The sequence below is a fragment of the Chionomys nivalis genome, chromosome 13, assembly GCF_950005125.1.
Source record: "Chionomys nivalis chromosome 13, mChiNiv1.1, whole genome shotgun sequence".
NCBI lineage: Eukaryota > Metazoa > Chordata > Mammalia > Rodentia > Cricetidae > Chionomys > Chionomys nivalis.
In genome coordinates, this window is record NC_080098.1 from 61,848,368 (window position 1) to 61,868,429 (window position 20,062).

Below are 20,062 nucleotides of genomic sequence, written 5' to 3' on the forward strand. Positions count from 1 at the left end.
CGATTCTTTCACAATCTGGGTAAGAAACAAATGGGAATGCTTTTCTTACTTTTCTTTCCTTTTGAAAATTATTTTTTTTTCAAAATAAAAGAGGGGAAAATATATAATGAAGGCAAAAGAAGTCTTTTTCTCATACAGATATAAAGTGAGGTGCACTTGAATACTATATATAACTATTACTCCACGTACTGTCATTAGAATCAAAATAAGCCTACAGTGTTGTTTTGTTGGATCCTATGGTGTTTCCTCCCAGTTTTCAAAGAAATGGTAGGTTTTCTTTTTTTATTTTATTTTACTGAGCTCTACATTTTTCTCTGCTCCCTTTGCTGTATCTCCCTTCCCTTTCAACCCTCTCCCATGGTCCCCATGCTCCCAAGTTACTCAGGAGATTTTGTCTTTTTCTACTTCCCACGTAGATTAGATCCATGTATATCTCTCTTAAGGTCCTCATTATTGTCTAGGTTCTCTGGTATTGTGATTTGTAGGCTGGGTTTCCTTGCTCTATGTTTAAAAGCCACTTATGAGTGAGTACATATGATAATTGTCTTCCTGGGTCTGGGTTACCTCACTCAAATTGGTAGGTTTTCAAAGGACTTCACAGGCTTACCCTTATAGACATTTAATTCCTGTTTATCTGATTAAAGAAAATGATTAACTATGACTCTCACCATCCACATATAAACACGCAGATGCACAATGGCCTCAAGTAATTAGATTTATTTTTATAGATTAAGGGATCTGAAAGTTATGTGAGACAAGATGAAATGGTAAGCATACTGACTCTTACAACAAAAACAGAGTCACATCTGGCCCTGGACTTGGTGGCAGACTCCTTGGTATCTTGATGTGAAGTATTCAGCTGGGACATAAAGAGCTAAGAAGTGTCACTCAGGGAGGAATCGCTATCCATAGCATTTGTTCAACTTCCCCATAAATCAGATCAGAATTTATGGAGGCAGCTGGGAATGGCCGTCCTTCAGCGTCCCTGGAAAGCTTGACCATCAGAGAGTCTCACATGCCCAGGAGTACACAGTGCTCACTGCCTGATGATCACGGTCCCTGACGAGTGTGATTTTCTTGCTGGCATGAATGGTGACAACTAAGTGACTTTGATAGCAAGCTTGGCATCGAGGGCTGGAGAAGGCCAAGGAGCTGTGCTTGTGATCTTGGTTGTTGTCATTGTTGGCTTGGTTGATTTTGTTTGATTTGATTTGCTTTCCCTCTACTCCTGGAAGGAAGAAATACTAAGTCTGAAAAAACAAGGTGGTAATGGATGAGGAGAAATGGCGATAATGGCTCACCCTCCCACTGGTGTGGCCTAGAGGGCTTAGGTCTCTGATCTTGTCTCAGCAAAAGTAAGGCACTTGGCATTCACAGGAGATTCATTTGTGAATTCAATGTCTGAGTGTTTCCGTGACACTCTTTCTAATTACCCATGTTTCTCTTTCTTCGAGGGGCCTCTAGGGGCCAATCCAGCCATAGAGAGGACAAGCCAACCTTCTCACTCCAAAAAATCATGCCTCTTATTGTATTTGGGGTTCATAGTTGAATACCTTTCCTAAGAACCATCCTCCAAGGAAAATGAGGTTCTCGGATTGACTGCATGATTAAATATGAAAGGAGAAAATCAAAAAGAACTAGCCATGGCTTAAAAAAGGAGAGCAGCATCCTGCTTGAGGCAAACTCCTCCCCTTCGGACATATGACACAGGTAGCCCTCCAGGACATAAAAACACATCCCAGCCAACTAAAGGGACCTCAGATTCACATCCCAACCACAGAGCACAAGGAAAGCTGGGGTTCGCCACACTAGCCTGCATTCCAGTGACTAGCGGGGCAGAGGTAGAGTGTGTGTTCCTTCTCACACTGGGGGGGCTGGAGGGGTTCCAAGCACTTTACAGACCTCATTCTGGGTGACACAATCATCCCAATGTTCCAAGTGAGTAAATCAAAGCTTCAAGAAGCATCGACTCTCATACTCAGCAACACACTTTGGTTCCAGGTCTGCCCACTTCCAGGTCTTGTTTGTGGCACTGTAAACCAGGCTGCTTGGTCCTCATCAGCAGGTGGTGAGGCTTAGAGTCAATGTAAGAAATATTCCCCTGAGGTTTATAGCCTGGTTGCACTTCCTGCCACACGCCTGATTCCTATTCAAGGAAGATAAAGAAGAAAGGAGTCCCAACAAGATGCTCCCACAGCCTCGGGTTGTTCCTACCACCATGCCTGCTCCACCAGGTGGGCTGCATCCTCCAGTGTCAGCCAAAATAGACCCTTCTTTCTTTAAGTTGCTTCTTTCAATGCTTGGTGACAACAACAAGAAGAGTCACTTAATGGGAAGACTTCAAAACAGACTGATTCTCATGATGGGCACAATATACTTAAATAGTATTTATTAGGTCAATAGATTCTCATGATGGGCACAATATACTTAAATAGTATTTATTAGGTCAATAGATTCTCTCAAATGCCAAATATGGTTTACACACTAGCAACACAGGATATTAAGCAGCGTATATAGCCCATCTTAGTAAATATAGAGTGGACGTCTTCATGCAGTGATGGACATTTCAACCAGCTGCAGAGACATTCTGTCAAAAGAAGCAAGCAACATACTCAAAGCATCGATTTCTTAAAAAAGAGACACGTGTATAGCCAAAATCACCAATATTTGCATGGGATTAATGAAGGGTTGACTTAGTTTTAGGATCAAAGATTTTAGCACACCTTGAATTCCCATTCAAGGAGGTAAGTAACTCTAGATAGGAGTGCAAGATGGTCCTTGAATCCAGGAGAGAGCCCCTCACCCAAGATGAACCCATCATGGCCATTGGCCATTTCCAGGTGTTATTCTCCATTCTATTTCTGGGATTTTAAAAAAGACCCTGACAAAACCAGCTTAAAGGAGAAACAGCTTAATTTGGCTTCAAGTTTCATAGGGCTAGTGCATCGTGGTGAGGAAAGCATGGTGGTTGGGGAGGAAGCTGGCTGGACACACTATATCTGTGCTGAGAGTACAACAGATGGGACTAGGGTATAACAATACCTTCCATCTGCCTCCTAAAGGTTCCATAATTTCCCCCAGACAGCACCACCTGCTGGAGACGAAGTACTCTACTACATGAGCCTGCAGGGGACATTTCTGCTCGCGCCATTTAATACTTTGCAATGAAAGAGAGAGCAAACTGGGTCTGTCCTGGTTGCACCAAAAGAGGAAGGAATGTTTGGAGCTGTCTGTGGTGTAAATGAGGTACAAGAAGAGGGACATGGAGAAAAAACCTTTTCTCAAACAGTGGAGCCTCTCCCGGCAACTTTTCTGGGGGAAACCTATCTTTTGGCCCTGTTTGTTGTTTGTCTGTCCGGTCAAGCTTTCCTTATATAAGAAACTGAGGTCCTATTAAATCCTTTTATGTGCATAAACTAATTTGAATTAATCTTTTATCATGTTCAAAGAGGGGGAAAAAAATCTAACCATGATTAATGCACCATCCAACTGAAACGCATGAACCATTTGTCTCAAGGAATTTCAGGGCTGCGTCAGAATTCATGCTTTTGATATCATGAGGAGAAACGTCTTTGATGGAGTTGCCAAGTGTCACCACCTTAAAAGGCCCTGAACGATCTGAGTGAGATGAAAGCCCTCAGAGGACATCCCTGTGTGGACCAGACATTTACATAGAAGGAATGCATTTGGCATAGCGCACAGAAGCACACAACCTGGCTGGTGGAAAAGTCCCATGCTCTGCTGGGCTTGCTGCAATGCCCATAAAGCGACCACAGTTGGCACACCAGCAGATGCAGACCTGGAGAGTTTAGCTCTTTCCCTCCTTAGGCCTCGCAGGACTCCTGTTTTAGCCTCATGGATGCTGAGATTGCATGTGTGGACCACCATGCCCATTCTGACAATTTTAAAGACGATTTTTTAAAAACAAATGTTTATTTGCCTGGAGAGACTGTTCATTGGTTAAGAGAATTTACCTCTTGCAAAGGACACTAATTAATATTCAGGAGCTTCAACACTTCTTTCTGTTTCTTCAGGGACCTGCACTGACATAGACATCTCCTAATACACACAGACACACACACATACCACCACCACCACCTCCAAAAAAATAAATCTTTAAAACAAATTGTAGCAGACTTTCTTGACTGCCAGCTAGCTCCCAAATCAAGACATGGAGACCTATTATCACTTATGAGTGTTGGCCTTACCTTATACTTGTGACACTAGCTCTTATAACTTAGATTAATCTCTTTCTTTTCATCTATATGTTGCCTCGGAGTTTTTACCTTTCTTTCATTTTGTGTGTCCTGTTTTTCCTACTTCTTCAGTGTCTGACAGCCTGGCAGCTGTCTGACTGATTGTCTCTGGCATCTCCCTCTGTTTCTCCTCTCTCTCTCTCTCTCTCTCTCTCTCTCTCTCTCTCTCTCTCTCTCTCTCTCTCTCTCTCACACACACACACACACACACACACACACACAGATTCCTTCTCCCCACTTATTCTCTCTGCAAGCCAGCCCTACCTATCCCTCTACTGCCTAGCTATTGACCTTTAAACTTTTTATTAGACCAATCAGGTGCCTTAGGCAGGCAAGGTGACATAAATGTAACACATCTTTACATAGTTAAATAAATGTAACATACCTTTACATAGTTAAAGTAATAGTAATAAGAAATGTAACACATCTTTCATCTTTACATAGTTAAAGTAATATTCCACAACAACAAATCAATATAATTTCATACAAGAAGGGCACATTTAAAGATAGACATGGTCTACTCAGCTCTGACCTCTCAAGGTTCAAGACTCAGGTGTCTTGAGATGAACGTTCAAAGCAAGAACCCATCCAGCTGACTCCCATTGATCAAGATCATGTTGAAGATGCTGCTCCAGCCTTCCTAGTGAGAGGTCTCAAAGCCAGGACAAATGGCTGAGAAGCCTACTCAACATATCAAAACGGACTAGTCCCCCAGGTTCTCCCAGCATCCCTCAGTTCCTAACTTGTTACAAGGTATGTCTGGCATACCCTGCCTCCTACTCTAAACCTCTCCTGCCCAGGGCTGCCCTTTCTCCAGCTGCCCTTCCTTATATAATCCAGCCATTTTGGTTATCAGGCCCCTTTTGTCAACTGTTTACCCTCCTGGCTCTCTCCTCTCCATTCCCCTCTCTCTCACACAGCCTGCCTCAGGGTCACCTGAGATACCCACCATAGATACAGTAACTGGCATTTCTGAATGCTTCTCCTGCGCCAAGCACGGTGCTTGGCACTTTGGAGAGCATTTAATTCTCTTTGAGGTGAACACATCCTTCACTGAAATCACAATATCTGTCAGAACATAGCAGGATGGTCCATTATGAATCTGTCTACCTCTGCCTTCCGAGTGCTAGGATAAAAGGCTTGAGCCCCCACGCTCAACGCTCTTTATTTCATTTTTAAAAGCAGATTCATTAAATGTTTCTGCCTTTGGAGGAAATGCTTTCACAAAACTAAAAAGGCACACGTGGGAAAACAGCCTTCCCAATGCTGTCAGGTGCTGGCATTGTAGTAGTCGGTATGTGATTTTACAGTGTGGCAAGAGGCTAGCAGGAAGCAGCATTCTATGCTCGCCCTCCTTTGATTCCAGCTAATGAATTCAGCCCAGCCCTGGCAAGGCTGTGTGAGCCATATGGGCTGTCATGAAGCGCAGTGAATATTCATGTATCTGGGTCCTCTCAGGTACCAGTTATCAACAGAGATCTGGCTGGGACCCAGCGCTGAGGAGGAGAGTCCTGTTGGGGGTGGGGAAGGAATGCCACAGACTTAGTAGCACACACACAGATACGCAGACACACACCCATCCATATGTTGAAGCCTCAAGGTGATTGTGTTTGGAGACGGGGCTTTTAGGATGTAACAAAGGCTAAATGAGGGCATCGCTGTGGCACTTACCCTGTAGGGCAGTCACATTATAAAGGGAATACCATGGATGTAAGAAGGTAGCTATCTATGAGCCAGGCAGAGAGGTCCAAATAGAAATGTAATTTGCCAGAATCTCAAGACTGGACTTCCCAGTGTTAGGTATTGGATTCCCAGTTGCTGCCCCACCCCCCGCCACCCCACGCCACAGATGCAATAAGCCAAATCAAACCGAATTAATAAATCCAAATTTAATAAACAGGGCAATGCAAAGCAGAGCACTCCCAGGTGGGTCTCAGGAAGGAAGGAGACAGAACACAAGAGCACACCTGACAGGTCTTAAAAACCGGTCTCGCTGAACATAACGGACAATGAGGACTACTGAGAACTGAAGAATAATGGCAATGGGTTCTTGATCCTATTGCACGTACTGGCTTTGTGGGAGCCCAGGTAGTTTGGATGCTCACCTTAATAGACCTGGATGGAGGTGGGTGGTCCTTGGACCTCCCACAGGGCAGGGAAACCTGCTTGCTCTTTGGGCTGAGGAGGGAGGAAGACTTGATTGGGGGAGGAGGGGAATGGGAGGTGGTGGCGGGGAAGAGGCAGAAATCTTCAATAATTAATAAAAAAAAAAAAGCTAGTAGGCCTGCCCCCAACCCTGGATCTCTGGGGGAGGAGCCACTGATGGTGGGCTTTCTCAGGGGCGGAGTCTGGAATGAGGCAGCTCCAGGGAGCAGCTGCTAGGTGTGCTGAGGGTGGGGTCTGGAACCACCCCCCCATCCCGCCCCAAGCTGGAGATTCCAAACACTCAATATCTATAACAGCAAGGAAATAAATCCAGTCTAGTATTTCATTATGGTGAACCAAGCAACTAATACAGGAGCACAGTGCACAGCCAAGGCTCTGAGGGGAAACACTGGAGCAATGTGGGATGATGTCACTACCCTGCTCCTTCCAGATTCTACCTTCCCTGGTAGGCTCACTGTGCTCAAGACCCAGCGAGGCTGTGTGCTGGCTTCTGGCAGATGAGAAAGAAATACTGCTAATAGAAATGAGGTCTATTTCCCATCAGTTATTAGTCTGGAGTCACAAACATTTCAGAACAAACTTACCCTCTTTTGATTGGAAAAATAATGGCAGCATCCATCCTAGGAAGTAATTTTCTTTTGTATCATTGGTTATTTATAGCTTTTCTCTTTTCTCAAAGATTCATTTTATTTTTATGTGTCTGAGTGTTTTGCCTGCTTGTGTGCATATGTAACAAGTGAATGCCGGATTTCCAAGGGAATTAGAAAAAGGTGGTGGAGCCCCTGGAATTGGAGATACCAGTGACTGTAAACCACCATGTGGGGGCTGGGAATTGAACCCCAGATTCCCTGCAAGAGCAATAAGCTGAAGGAAAACCTTGGAATCAGAAACTATTAAAAGTGCAGTCATGTTTTCATAGGTTGAAATCATTGTGTCTTAGTTTTTGAGGGTCACTATAACAAAATGTCACTAACTAGATAGTGTGTAAATGAAAGGCAAGTGGTTTTCATGTTTGGGAAGCTGGGGAGACCTAGGTCTTGGTGCTGGCAGCATCTGTATTGACTGAGAGCTACTTCCTCTTCAAAGATCTTCTCATAGACACTCACACAGTCGATGGGGTGAGGGGTTTGGGGTCTTCTCTTTCAGAAAGGCATTGATCTCATTCACAAGGGCTTCACTCTCATGACCTGAACTTTTCCCAAAGGTCACCACCTTCTGATACCATCCCACTATGGGTTGGAATTTCAATGCATGAACTTGGAGGTTGGTGACAAAATTAACCAGACAGTAAAAATTGACAACAATGGGTTATTTGTAGTAACTTCAAGGATGAAAAGAAAAAGGTACCTGGTTTAGGGACACTTTAGCTGTGTGTGTCCATGTAGTGATATTTTATTTGTATTTTAATAAATTAAGCTTACCTGAAGATCAGCGGGTAAAACAGGGGAACTGATCAGCCTTACAGACCAGGCAGTGGTGACACACACCTTTAATGCCAGTAGCCACGCTAGTTTACCATAGAAATCGGCAGTAGTGGCACACACCTTTAAGCGCAGACCTAGAGAGGAATATAAGATGGGAGGAGACAGCTCTCATACACAGTCTCATTCTGAGATTCTTGGAGGCAGGGTCGCCATTTTAGACTGAGGTAGAGATAAGAGCCAGTGACTGGCTGTTTGGCTTTTCTGACCTTCATATCAAACCCCAATTTCTGTCTCTGGGCTTTTATTAATCATGCTACACATCCATAATAGTGAAGCATCCGTTGGCCTTCGTTAGCAGAACACGAGGAGATACACAGCTGATAACAGAGAGATGAGCTAGAAGAAACTGCCTGGCTTGGGAGTGAGCTCTAACGTGCGTGCTTAGGATCTACTTAGTCAGAAAATGAAATTATTTCTTGCTCTCAGAGCTATGTTCTGGATGAGTGTCCACCATGGCCCATATATGGAAAGGCCTGGTCCCAGGGTGACGCCATTGGGAGACTCTTAGGCCATTTGAGAGTGGGCTCCCTAGGGAACTGTGAGACCCAGAGCACCCCCCCACACACCTTTTGCTTCTTGGTCACGGGGCAAGCAGTTTTTCTTTGCCAGGTGTTCACCAGTTACCCAAAAGCAATGGGTCTACCGAGTTCCAGCAGCACACCTCCAAACCCAGGAGCAGAAACAACCCTCTCCTGCCTGACTTCATTAGCTCGTGTATTCTATTACAGAACAGACGGCTGGCTTACACGCTTAGTTTCTCCAGACAGCAAAAAAATGTTCCCCAGGTAACGACAGCCTGGAGATAAAGATTAAATCAGGTTGCGGCCGGAAGTTTCTTACTAAGAACCCAGGAGACTGAAAACAGGGCTGGTTATGCCACGTGAGTCAGAAAGATCAGCTTTGGAGACTCTTACAGAAGCTTCCTATGCCTGGCGGAGGACTGTCTATGGGTCTCTCGTGTCATCTGAAGTATGCCCAACCAACCGACAGAACTATGTTTTATTTTTATTTATTTATTAAAGATTTCTGCCTCCTCCCCACCACCACCTCCCATCTCCCTCCCCCTCACCCAATCAAGTCCCCATCCCTCGTCAGCCCTAAGAGCAATCAGGGTTCCCTGCCCTGTGTAAAGACCAATGACCACCCACCTCCATCCAGGTCTAGTAAGGTGAGCATCCAAACTGCCTAGGCTCCCACAGAGCCAGTACGTGCAGTAGGATCAAAAACCCACTGCCATGGTTCTTGAGTTCTCAGTAGTCCGCATTGTCTGCTATGTTCAGCGAGTCCGGTTTTATCCCATGCTTTTTCAGACCCAGGCCAGCTGGCCTTCGTGAGTTCCCGACAGAACATCCCCATTGTCTCAGTGTGTGGGTGCACCCCTCGCAGTCCTGAGTTCCTTGCTCGTGCTCCCTCTCCTTCTGCTCCTGACTTGGACCTTGAGATTTCAGTCCGGTGCTCCAATGTGGGTCTCTGTCTCTGTCTCCTTAAATAAAGCCATAAATAAAGGACATTGAGCCTTTAATTCGTGATCCTAGAGAACCTAAATAAGAAGGTGAACTCAAAGAAAAACATATAAGCATACTCCTGAATATTAACCTTCATCAGGCGATGAAAGGAGACAGAACTGTGTTTTAAAAACAGACCATTATTATTTTAGTATTTTTTCAGTTGTTATATAACACTGGGTGATCAAAACAAAAGACCCTTTTGTTTTTCTAGGGCTAAAGACACGCTTTCACTGCTGTACGCTTTTACCGCAATGGGTTGGTGATTTTCTTTTTGTTATGTCGTACTGTCTTGTGCTTCTGACCTCTTCCGGTGACACTGTGTCCATTCTCTCTGCTCTTTGCCATCTGTCTAGCCAGGGCAGGCCTGATCCTCCCTCTCTGAAGTCTCCTCATGGCGTCAGCGTCTGTCTTCATCTCTGTCTGCACTCCGTAATTTCTCTACATTGCAGTTCAAAACCCAGCCCGACTGGTTGCTCTCATTAAAAAAAAAAAAAAAAAATGCTGAATCTCATCATATAGCTCAGACTGGCTTCAAACACAATGAACCTCCTGCCTCCGCCTCTTCAGTACTGAGATGGCGGACATGTGCCACTATGACTAACTTGAACTTGAAGCCTGTCTTTTGAATGCTTAGGTTTTTTTTTTTACCTTTTTCTTCATATTTCTTTTTTCCCCCCATTTATTTTTCTCATCTTTGTGTTTCCTCTTTTTTTTCTCTAGTGTGTGTTGTATGCGTGTGTATGGATGCACTCACCAATCCGGGGACATGTGGAGGCCAGTTTGACATCAGGGCCTTCCTCTGATCCCTTCTCAGTATATGTGATAGGCTTGCCTTAGTCTGTTATAGTCGGCAGTCAGAATGAGCCATCGCACCTATAAAACAACCGTTTCTCTTCCTTGCTCTCCTCCCTAGCCCCTGGTACTCTTGTTCCGCTCTCTGCTCATCACTTTTTCCTATCGATAGTCCCTCATCCAAGTGGAACCACACAGTGTTTGACTTAATGCGTCTCTGATGATTTCAATATGCACGCATATTTCAAGATCTCTTCATGCCCTCCCATTCATTGTGGGGATTTTCTGGTGTTCCTCCTGACAGGAACTCTGCTTTTTCTGGAAACATTGGCTGTGAGGGGTCCCTTAAAGTCAACTGTTTCTGTTTCAACCATTCAAGTGACAGCAAATTGATTTGCAAGTGCTCCAAAGGGTCAGTCATGGAACTCTGAACGTGGACAGTGCTGTCCTATGGGCTAGGTTTGAAACTGAATTAAAAAGGAGAATGCTCTCTGAGCACAAATACCCACCTCTTCCTGCTTCTTGACTGCAGTGAGCCCAATTCCATCACGCTCCTGAAGAAGCGCCTTCCCACCATGCTGGATGGTTCCTGCAAGCCATCAGTCTGAATAAACCCTTCCTTCCTGGAGCTGTTTTTGTCACAACCATGAGAAAAGCAATACACACCGTTAGGGCTTCAACATATGACCTCACTCTTTGACTTCATCATTGATGTCACTCTTCATTGCAGAGGAGACATCTGGTTTTGGCATCTCTTCCTACAGCGATAGGGAACTGTTCAAACCTCAGCCTACTCTTGCTTGGCTCAGTGCCCTTGGGGGTGCGGGGATTTTGATGCTATGCTCCCATTGGTGCCCGTGGTTCTCACATCTGTTTGGGTCTTAACGGTACTACCTTCTTACTGTCTGACCAGATTTCACATGGTCTCATCGTTTAGCCTTTCACAGTGTGGTAGTTCTGATGTGGAATTTTCCCCAGAGGCTCATGTATTAGAACACTTGGTGGGTGGTACTGATTATAAAACCTTTAGAAGATAAATCCTTCCTGGAGGAAGTATGTCCCTGGGAGGGGCTTTGAGGTTTTGTAGCCTTAACCAGCTTCCTATTCTTTCTTTCTCTCTCATCCCCCCACTTCCTGTATGTGGGTGAAAATGTGATCTGCCAGCTTCCTGCTCCTGCCACCATGCCTGCCTGCTGTCACTCTCTCTGTGACTGTTGCCATGCCTCCCTCCTCCCTTGCGTGGTACACTCTAGTACTCTGGAAGAAGTCGGAACTAACCCTTTCTCTCGTTGCTTTTAGCTGTGGTGTTTTATCATCGCAGCAAAGAGTTTACTGATACCTGCAGTGTGTGTATCCTGAGCCGTTGCCTGTAAGAGTTCATTTAGCAAATTTCTGAACCCTTTGGAATTTCACTCCCTTTTCCCCACAATGCTTGTGTCTTTCTTCTCTTAGTCCTAAACATCTGAAAATGTAGTGATAAAAAATAACCAAGACCCAAGTATTGAGTCCTGACCTGGTGGCAGAGCAAGGGTTCATTCAGTAGTTTTCAGACAGCTGAATGTTCTAGGTCATCACATAGTCAAACATGCTAGACTTTTCCACTGAGCACATCCCTGCTTCAGAACCTCAGAGATAAAGGAGTTAACTACTGCCATCCAGACATTAAATGTAAGATGTATTATCACGTGGGATTAAAAAAAAGTGTCGCTATTTCTAAAATAGATGCAGTATGAACACAGGTGAAATCTTACCTTTATTTAACCAACCTGCTAACAAGTAAATTCAGGCCCCTCTACCCAGTCATGGTGGTAAACACCTGCATTCAGGAGGCAGAGGCAGCTAGATCTCTGAGTTCAAGGCCAGCCTGATCTACAAAGTGTAGAGATATTTCATTTGTATTTTAATAAACAAAGCCTGCCTGAAGACCAGAACCCAAAGCAGCCACACTAGTCAGCCATAGAGGCTGGGCAATGGTTACACACACCTTTAACCCCAGTGACCACACTAGTTCTCCATAGAGGCTGGGCAGTAGTGGTGCACGCCTTTAATCCCAGCACTAGAGAGGAATACAAGACAGGAGGAGACGGATTTCATGCTCCATCTCAGTCTGAGGATTTGCGGAAGCAGGATCACACATTTTCGGTCTGAGGTAGAAATAAGAGCCAGTGGCTAACTGCTTTGCATTTCTGATCTTCAGGTTGAACCCCAATCTCTGTCTCTGGGTTTTTATTATTCGTACAGCAACAGAGTGAGTCCCAGGACAGCCAAGACTATACAGAGAAATCCTGTCTCACACACACAAAAATAAGCAAATAAAATTGATTTATTAATTAAAGAAATTAAATTCAGTATTTACTTAAATTAAATTGAGATACTCCATGTCTTAAGAGTATTAATCTTAAATGTGATTAAATTACTACCTTGAGTTGCGTTTGCCTGCACTACTAAAGCAAGTTCATCACATTGGGAAGACCTGCCTGGGTGCCGCATGTACTCATTGAGATCTATTTCTTTTTTCTGAGTCATGTCTAAGGACTTGGACCATGGAAACACCAAACCCCTCTTAGGACATGACCTAGCAAAGGAATTGCCTTTCCAGAATTTTCTCTACCTCTGTCTCCGTAATCCCTCCTGAGCTCCCTACTTGGAATGTCTAACAAGAGAGCAACTCTGAAATTCCATGCCTGTGATGGGGACAGCCCCTGTGGGCAGAGGGCCGTCGCTCACTCCTGTTTGGTGAGAGATCCTATTTATATGAGTGACCTTCCCCACTTTCACGACCTGAACAGCTGCACAATATATATAACAGAGCGGACGGTAACATGACACAGGCTTCAAAGACAAGCCGGGAAAGGGACGGGTATCCAGTGTTCCTCCCCAGCATGGAAGGGCTTTGCTTCTGAGTCTATAGCATAAAAATAACAAAGAAACCAGCATGGGACGTGCAGAGGAGGCTCATCTAGAGAACTTTGATCCCTAAGGCCAAAGTTTGAAATAGAATGAAATGTTTCCTAGCTAAGTATTAACTGGACCCTAGCCTTCTTGGCTTCTGCTATAAGACAAGATAGGGTGCGCTCAGGAGTATATGGCCATAGACAGAATGAAATGTTTAAGATACAAAGTAGTAAGACCAGGACTGGGCAAACAGCTGGCCCAGGAAAGTGCTTCCTTGCAAAGATGGGGACCTGATTTCAATCTTCAGAAGCCTTGTCAAAACCCCAAACAACCAACAACAAAGAACCCATGTGTGACAGCATGTGCTTATACTCCAAGCACTGGGGAGGTGGAGGCAGGTGGATAACCGGTTGTTCGCTAACCAATCAAGAGAGCCTACTTAGCAAGCTCCACACCAATGAGTAACTATGTCTAAAATAATTCAAAAATGAGATGAATTGTTCCCAAAGAACAACACCCAAGGAGGTTCCCTCTGACCTCCATATATATACTCACACACTTACAAGTACTTGCACATATGAACACAACGTGCACACACATGTGGGCACACCTATGCACACTAATAATAATAATGTTATCGATAACATATTTAATGACATAATTATGCTCTTTTAAAATATGACACAGCACATTTTTTTAAAGCACAGGTAATTCTACTTAATGCATTTAAATTAACTAAGCACTTATTAAATTTAGCAATGCCCTTTAAAATCCAGAAGCTTGGCTATTTGACCTTGGTGTCTCCAGAACTTATTTAACACAGTGTCTCACATACAATAGTCAGCCAGTCTGCATGTTGTTCACTAACTGACAATCTCAACAGTGGTCATGCGTGTTCAATATGTCGTCAGTTTTACAAGGAATTGTGCATTTGATTGGTGTAGCCACCTTTTACACAATCTGCTCACGGGATTTGGATTATACTGGAGACAGATACAACAGGTCTAAAGTAGGCTGTGCTGGGTAGCAAGGCACTGGAATCTACAGTGTACAGGAATTCTAGGTCTTATTTTTAATAATCAGATTAAGGGACTGGAGGGAAGATTCAGTTGGTAAATGCTTGCCTCACCATCATGAGAAAACCTGAAGGCAGATCCACGGCATCCACAGAAAAAAGCAGGCATGGTGGCCGAAATCTGTAATCCTAGGACTGGGGAAGAAGAGGCAGGGGGATTGCTGGGGATGGCTAATTGTCTATTCTTGCTAACCCAGTGAACTCCAGCTTCAGTGAGAGACTTGCCTCAAAGAATAAAGTGATGTGTGTGTGTGTGTGTATGTGTAGAAAGATACACTTGTCATTAACCTCTGCACACACATGCTCATGCATGCATGCAGTCACATGCATACATGTGCACACACACATACACATGCACACAAAATCAGATGCTCTTCTCCATAAACAAAGGACCTCCTCTGACCACTGAACTCTGCTCAGGACTACATAGCTAAAGGGTGAGGTTAAAAGGGCTCCATCTGCCCAAAGACCGATCATCTTGTTTGCCAGGCTTCCTACCATCTTACCCATGATGCACCTCTCAAGCAAGCATTGTGCTGCTTGCTCAGATTGCTGGATTTGGCCCTGGAAGACACCATCCTACACATTCATCATCCCCATCTGTGAAGCATGCTGGCTTTCTCCAGGTGGAGGGAAAGGGGCGAGGCTGTTGTGCCCTTATTAAGTTGTCAGTGCCGCTCGGCAGCGAACACAAAGAGCACAGGAACTGTGAGTGTGCACAGATTGTTTGGAAATAAGTTTGTTTTTCTTCTCATCTTGGAGGAACACGGGGACTTGTTTCTTTCCTATTATGCCACACCCAATTTTACCTGCAGGCCATTTTCTGGCGTATGAACTTAGTTTTACTTCCTCTTATTACTCCTCTTTCAGAAGAAGTGGGTTCTGAGTGGGAAAATAGGAAAGTCATTTTCCCAATATGAAGAGAAAGCTGTTCCCAGAACTCAGAGGCATCAAGGAGGAAAGAGAGGGAAGAAACCATGTGGTTTCTATAAAGCCTGAGGCAGCATTCTGCCCTTTCTAACTCTAGAATTGTGTTGTTTTTGTTTGTTTGTTCAACTGTGAATTGCATTTGTTTTTGGGGGGTGGGCCGTGTGCTTGTTTGTGTTTTGAGACAGAGTCTCACTTTGAAGCCCAAGCTAGCTTGGAATTTACTATGTAGCTCAGTCTGGCTTCAAACTTGTGATGCTCCTACCTCTGTGTTCTCAGTGTTACGATTACAGGCACATGCCACACCCACATCCCTGCTTTGAAATTCTAAGATGCTAAAACCCTCTAAATCCATGAAGGAAGGTAATGGGGGCCGGGGTGGCTGAGGGTGCAGGAGAGATGGGTGGTTGGGATGTTTAGAGTAACCTCATATTCCATCTAGTTCACGTGACGCCAGGCTTGCATAGGGATTGGGAGTCAGGTGGAGCTGGGTATCATCAACCCAGCTCAGGACAATAAGAAGTTACAGGAGCCAGCAGATGTGGAAATCTGAATGCTTCAATGGTGTACAGTGGATAGCTGGGAGCTCGGGAGCCCCAGCTCTTGAAAGCCCACATGGCAGGCAAGAAACAAGTGGAGCTGTCGGAGCGTCACGTACAGAACTTGGTGAAGGACTAAAGGAAGCCTTGACTCAGGCTCAAGGTAGACCTGACATCCTCAGGAACAAAAAAAATGGCCACTTTTCAGAAGCGGATGTAAGTGAAGTTGATGGAAATGGTGAAGTTGGTGAACTTGGGTGGTGAGTCCATGGTAGTCTACTGTGGTAGGATAAGGATGGCCACAAATCTGATACTTCCTCTAATAAGCCATGCTCTACACCCCTGAGTCTGAGTGTATTCTTTTTTTTTAAATCTATTTGATTGACAGTGGATAAAGAAATGTTATGCTGATTTCTTGGCCCAAGGCAACTACCAGCTTTTACCCTCTGCCTCTTGACACACTTCTTGGGAACTAGCTGTCATGCCTTGAGTAAGCCTAAGCAGTCATAAAGAGATCTGCATGTAAATAAAACAAGATACACATCCAGCAATGCCAGAAAACAAACAGCACTAACTTTACTGTCATGAAAGGAGCCATCTTGGAAGTGGCTTCTTCAGTCCAACTCATACTACCCCAGCTGATAGGAGAGGGAGCAGGAAATGGTTGTTTCTACAGAGGCTAGCCTGTGTTGTGTGTTCATCAGAACAAATGGTTGCTTTATTATTATTATTAATTATTTTATTGCTTTAAAAAATACCAATCCAAATTCCCACTCCCTCTCCTCCTCCCACTCCTTCTCCTCCTCCCACGCTCTCCACATACCCTCCCACCCCACCCCCTCCAATCCTAAGAGAGGGCAAGGCACCCTGCCCGGTTGAGAGTCCAAGGCCCTCCCCACTACATCCAGGTTGAGCAAGGTATACATCCAAAAAGAATAGGATCCCAAAAGTCACTACATGCAGTAGAGACAAATCCCAGTGCCGCTACCAGTGGCCCCTCAGTCTGCCCCAACTGTCAACCACATTCAAAGGGACTAGCTTGATCCCATGCTCATTCATTCCCAGTCCAGTTGGAGTTGGTGAGCTCCTATTAGCTCAGGCAAACTGTCTCAGTGGGTGAACCCCTCATGGTCGTGACTTCCTTGCTCATATTCTCACTCCTTCCACTCTTCAACTGGACTTTGGGAGCTCAGTCCAGTGCTCCAATGTGGGTCTCTGTCACTGTTTCCATCTGTTATTGGATGAAGGTTCTATGGTGATATTTAAGATACTCATCAGTCTGACTACAGGGCAAAGCCAGTTCAGGTACCCTCTTCTCTATTGTTTAGGGTCTTAGCTGGGGTCATCCTTGTGGATTCCTGGGAATTTTTCTAAAACCAGGTTTCTTGATAACCCCATAATGGCTCCCTCAATCAAGATATCTCTTTCCTTGCTCTCATATCTGCTCTTCCTCCATCTCGACTATCCCATTCCCTCAAGTTCTCCTCAACCCTCCCCTTCTCCCCTTCCTTCTACTCCCCTGCCCCCATGCTTCCAAATTTTGTCAGGCGATCTTGTCTTTTTCCAATTCCTAGGTGCGTCTATATATGTTTTTCTTTGGGTTCATCTTATTACTTATCTTCTCTAGGATCATGAACTATAGGCTCAATGTCCTTTGTTTGTGGCTAGTATCCACTTATGAGTGAGTACATACCATATTCATTTTTGGGAGTCTGGGTTACCTCACTCAGGATAGTGTTTTCTAGTTCCATCCATTTGCATGCAAAAAAAAAAAAAGGAAAGAAATTGTGGGACTGTGTTAGTTGTTTTTCTATTGCCATGATGTTTTAGAGCAGCTTGAAACTTGGAGACAAAAGGGTTTATTTCATCTTTACAATTAATTCTCAGGTCACACTCCATCACCCAGGGAAGTCAGGCAGCAATGTGTGGCTGGAACTAATGTAGAGGCCATGGAGGAACACTGTGTCTTGGTTTACTCCTCATGACTTGTTCAACCTGATTCTTATACCATCTGAGATCAGCCACCCAGGGGTCGCACCAGCCCATCCACATTATTCAGGAAAATGTCCCATGGGCTTTCCCATAGCACAGTCTGGTGGGGACATTTCCTCAATTCATGTTCTCTCTTCCCAAATAACTCTAACCTGTGTGGAGTTGACTTAAAAACCAGCCAGCGTAAGGGTGATTCACTATGTGGCAATAAATGGTCAGACATTCATTGTACTGCTATCCCATTCATTGTACTGCTATCCATTATTATGTGTTGGTGAATTTCTTAGAATAAAAATGTTTTGAATGGGTTCTGATGACCAGCACTATGGCTTTCCTGAGTATGAACACTCCAGGAGGGAATTTTCTCCAAAGGATGATTTGGGAAGTCTACTTATCAGCATTCCCTGAGGTGCTTGTAAAATAGATTACAGATCTGGGTAAGTCCGAATCTTCCAGAAAAGAAATAAAATCTGTATGTTTTACAGGCATTGTCATGAAATTCTGGTGCCCTTAAATTCTAAGAAATTAAATTCTCAACATTTGCTTCAATTTATACTCAGCCAAGGAACTATATCAAACATTGGGGTGCAGGTCCCAACCTTCAGAATTGCTAATTTAACACTTTGAAGTGGACCTGAACCTGACAAGTTTTTAAAAGCTTTTGAAATGGTTCCCAAATGCAGCAGGTATTTAAGTCTGCTGAATAAGAGGGTAAAGTTGTGGGGGATTGCATGTCTGGAATGTAGAAGAGTGTATTTATTGACAACATGTGTGTGAAAAAGAAGACTTCAGACAAGGGAACCCATGCAAGAAGAGGAGATGCATGACTCAAAGGAGCAACGGGGAATTTTTTTGCCACTCTGGGTGACAATGACAGAATCCACAATGGGGCAGAAAACCATGAAAAGAGATTCTCCATCTATAATCATGAACAAATGAGAAATAAAGATGCCTTAATTGGTTTGCTTTCTCTTGCTGTGATTTAAAAAAAAAAAAAAAAAAAAACTCTGAAGAAAAAAAAAAAGCAAGTCAGAGAAGAAAGAATGTATTTTGGTTCACAGTTCAAGCAGGATGGCATCTATCATGGCGGGGAAGGCATGGCATCCGGAGTTTGATGCCAGTCTGTGAGTGAGAAAACAGGGAAGTCACACTTCATTCCCATGCAGGAGTGGAAAGTTCACATTTCATCCATACGCAGGAAGTAGAGATTGAGAAGAGGAAGTGGCCAGGCTATAAACCCTCAATGGCTGCCCCAGTAACACATTTCCTCCAGCAAGGCTCCTAAAAGTTCCATAACCTTCCCAAACAGCACAGTCAGCTGGGGCTCAAGTGTTCAAATACAGGAACCCATAGGGGACATTTCTCATTCAACCATGGTGCCTGAATGTAAAAGCATGTTTTCCTTCATGACTACGTGGAAAGCAGATCTTTACCTGCTGAGACAATATTCTGATTTCCTTTTGAAAATGACCTCTATCTCGGTCTTCTTATAACTTCGTGCCTGAGCCCCTGACTTCAAGTGGCATAACCGTGGATTATTAAAGAAGTGCTAAGGGAGAGTGACTAAGTGCCAGGGAGTGTGCCAGGTGCTTCCAGGGGGTGGCAAGGCCAGCCAGTGGGACAGGGCACACCACCTTGTACAAGCACGGGCCTCAGAGCCTTCTCTCCTACACCATGGTTCTGAATTATTTTGTATTTCTCTGCTTGCTGTCAGTGCTCTGACCCTTGAAGACCATCTAGATGAGTGAACTGGGAAGAACGAGAAGATACCAGAAAGCCGCCCTGGCTGCCTGCGGAGAGACTTCAAGTTTAGTGTGGGGGAGGAGTCAAGAGAGGAGAAAGAGGGTTGTGACTAAGTGTCACTCCGGATAGTTCAGGGAATCTCCCGAAATTCTCTGAGAAATCCAAGAGGATCGTGCTGCTTTTTGAGTGCTTTGGTTTGCTTCCCAAATCCATCCTGACACTGGCCCCAGGATCATGAGATTTGCAAGTTTCAGACCCACCCCAGGGACCTTCTGCTTCTCTTGAAAATTAGAAACAGAGCTCTTGGGCCAAAATACCACATATTTATGTATATATCTATTCATAAGCTGCCAAGAATTACTATATATATTCGACTAGTCAATTTCTGTTCAGTACCATAAGAGAAAAGATGAATTTACCTAGAGCAATAGCCTACGTTGCACTAACTCAATCTCTTGTGAGAAAAATCAACTCTCACATGAATCAAAATCAGCACTTCTCAACCTGTGGTTCTTAGCTCCTTTAAGGGGGTCAAACAACCCTTTCACAGGGTGGTCTAAGACCATCAGAAAACACAGATATTTACGTCATGATTCATATCAGTAGCAAAGTTACAGTTAAGAAGTAGTAACTGTATGATTGTATGACTGGGGTTCACCACACATGAAGAACTGTATCAAAAGAT